This window comes from Aegilops tauschii, chromosome 1, assembly GCF_002575655.3.
Source record: "Aegilops tauschii subsp. strangulata cultivar AL8/78 chromosome 1, Aet v6.0, whole genome shotgun sequence".
Classification (NCBI taxonomy): domain Eukaryota; kingdom Viridiplantae; phylum Streptophyta; class Magnoliopsida; order Poales; family Poaceae; genus Aegilops; species Aegilops tauschii.
The window spans coordinates 33,166,797-33,170,141 of record NC_053035.3 but is presented as its reverse complement, the minus strand read 5'-3'; positions in this window follow the sequence as shown (position 1 = coordinate 33,170,141).

The window sequence follows — 3,345 nt, the reverse complement described above, 5'->3', positions numbered from 1 at the left end:
AGCTACTTGACCTTGACTAAACGGGAGGCGTGCGAGCGCCTTCCGGTGCGCAGGCTGACCGAGAGGCGTGCAAGCTACCCTTGAGTGCGCAGGCTCACCGGGAAGCGTGCGAGCTGTACGCTACGCAGGCTCACTAGGAAGCGAGCCCTTTGACTTCCATGGCCACCCTCCTTGCTCGCATCCTCTCCATTAATGGCGCCCAAGCCGCATTTTTATTCGCTTTTTAAATATAAAACACTCATCGCAAACGTTTTAGGTAGAACAGTCGTATGCAAACCGACAGCTTCCCCAGGAAGCCAAGAGAAAATTTGCCGAGCAGGATTTCTGCAGCTCTTGATCGCAAATGTTTTAGATAGAACACCCGTCTGCAAAGTGAGAACATCGCAGGATTTGTGCATCCCTTCAACGCAGACGGTTGTTTTGGATGACCCGTGTGGAACCACGTACAAACAATTTGGTAAGATTTGTCAATCCTTCTAACACTGCGATTTGTCAAAATATGAAGCTAAAAGTCACTAGCAGTATCTAATTTTTGCAACTAAAATTCAGTAATTAAGCATAGATTTCATTCATAGATTAAGCAGTTGTTCTTAATTTATACAAACACTTCAACTCGACAGCTGAACCAACCAAACTTTTTCCCAATTGTTGCCAACCACGTACTGAAATAGCTAGTTCAACTATATATATACTAGCTAATTTTAAGTACGTTGTACAGTTCCACCACATCTATAGTCAGATGAACTGAACAAAATAGCCCCTAAATACTACTACTACTGCGGAGGGGCTTTGTACTACTTCCAGCTGCCTCTCCTCTGCCGAGCGCGCTCAGTAAGAGGAGGAGGAGCCTACCGACGAGCTAGGCAACCGCAATGCGGTGCCTGCCGCTAATGCAGCTTCAGCGACTCTCGCCTCGAACGCCCTCTACCGCTCCAGACGAACCCTCTCGAAGCGGTGGTTCTCCTCGTAGATCTGCTGATTCCTCGCCTCTGAGGCAGCGTGTGCCACTGCCACTGCGGCGGTAAGGCTCCTTGCGTGCTCGACGAGGCGCTCCTCCTCCTCCCACAGGAACTCGGTGTAGCGCGCAAGGTCGCTGTCGCACGTGCAGGCATACATGTCCGCCTCCCGCCTTCGGGCGACGATGGTGGAGCGGGTGATGACCCCGGCGGTCTACGGTGGGCTGGCGGCCACGGCGGCCGACGACGGGGTGGCGGCCACGACCACCACCTCCCGCCTTCGGGCCGCGGTGGGGTGGCGGCCACGACGGCCATCTCCCGCCTTCGGGCTGCGGCGGCGGAGGGGGAGATGGCCCTGGCTTTCGACGATGGTGTGGCGGCAACGGCGACCGGCAACAGCTGCCGACGGGCACCGGCGGCGGAGCGTATGGTGGGTGTTCCGCGCACACCCAACAGGGACGCCACACGCACTACACTACACCGGGGTTTGTGATACGTCTCCAACGTATCTATAATTTTTGATTGCTCCTTGCTATATTATCTTCTGTTTTGGACATTATTGGGCTTTATTATTCACTTTTATATTATTTTTGGGACTAACCTATTAACCGGAGGCCTAGCCCGGAATTGTTGTTTTTTGCCTATTTCAGAGTTTCGCAGAAAAAGAATATCAAACGGAGTCCAAACGGAATGAAACCTTCGGGAACGTGATTTTCGGAACGAACATGATCCAGGAAACTTGGACCCTACATCAAGCAACCAACAGGGAAGCCACGCGTAAGGGTGGCGTGCCTACCCCCGTAGGGCGCGCCCTCCACCCTCGTGGGCACCCTGTTGCTCCACCGACGTACTTCTTCCTCCTATATATACCTACGTACCCCCAAACGATCAGAAACGGAGCCAGAAACCTAATTCCACCGCCGCAACCGTCTGTACCCACGATATCCCATCTTGGGGCCTATTCCGGAGCTCCACCGGAAGGGGCATCGATCACGGAGGGCTTCTACATGAACACCATAGCCCCTCCGATGAAGTGTGAGTAGTTTACCTCAGACCTTTGGGTCCATAGTTATTAGCTAGATGGTTCTTCTCTCTTTTTGGATCTCAATACAATGTTCTCCCCCTGTCTCGTGGAGATATATTCGATGTAATCTTCTTTTTGCGGTGTGTTTGTTCAGACCGATGAATTGTGGGTTTATGATCAAGTTTATCTATGAACAATATTTGAATCTTCTGAATTCTTTTATGTATGATTGGTTATCTTTGCAAGTCTCTTCGAATTATCAGTTTGCTTTGGCCTACTAGATTGATCTTTCTTGCAATGGGAGAAGTGCTTAGCTTTGGGTTCAATCTTGCGGTGTCCTTTCCCAGTGACAGTAGGGGCAGCAAGGCACGTATAGTATTGTTGCCATCGAGGATAACAAGATGGGTTTTTTATCATATTGCATGAATTTATCCCTCTACATCATGTCATCTTGCTTAAGGCGTTACTCTGTTCTTATGAACTTAATACTCTAGATGCATGCTGGATAGCGGTCGATGTGTGGAGTAATAGTAGTAGATGCAGGCAGGAGTCGGTCTACTTGTCTCGGACGTGATGCCTATATACATGATCATACCTATATATTCTCATAACTATGCTCAATTCTGTCAATTGCTCAACAGTAATTTGTTCACCCACCGTAAAATACTTATGCTCTTGACAGAAGCCACTAGTGAAACCTATGGCCCCCGGGTGTATCTTCATCATATTAATCTTCCAACACTTCGTTATTTCCGTTGCTGTTTACTTTGCTTTGCATCTTTATCATAAAAATACCAAAAATATTATCCTATCATATCTATCAGATCTCACTATCGTAAGTGACCGTGTAGGGATTGACAACCCCTTATCGCGTTGGTTGCGAGGATTTATTTGTTTTGTGTAGGTGCGAGGGACTCGCGCGTAGCCTCCTACTGGATTGATACCTTGGTTCTCAAAAACTGAGGGAAATACTTACGCTACTTTGCTGCATCACCCTTTCCTCTTCAAGGGAAAACCAACGCAGTGATCAAGAGGTAGCAAGAAGGATTTCTGGCGCCGTTGCCGGGGAGGTCTACGCAAAAGTCAACATACCAAGTACGCATCACAAACCCTTATCTCCCGCATTACATTATTGGCCATTTGCCTCTCGTTTTCCTCTCCCCCACTTCACCCTTGCCGTTTTATTCGCCCTCTCTTTTCCGTTTGCCTCTTTTTGCCCGTCTCTTGTTTGCTCGTGTGTTGGATTGCTTGCTTGTCACGATGGCTCAAGATAATACCAAATTATGTGACTTTACCAATACCAACAACAATGATTTCCTTAGCACTCCGATTGCTCCTCTTACCAATACTGAATCTTGTGAAATC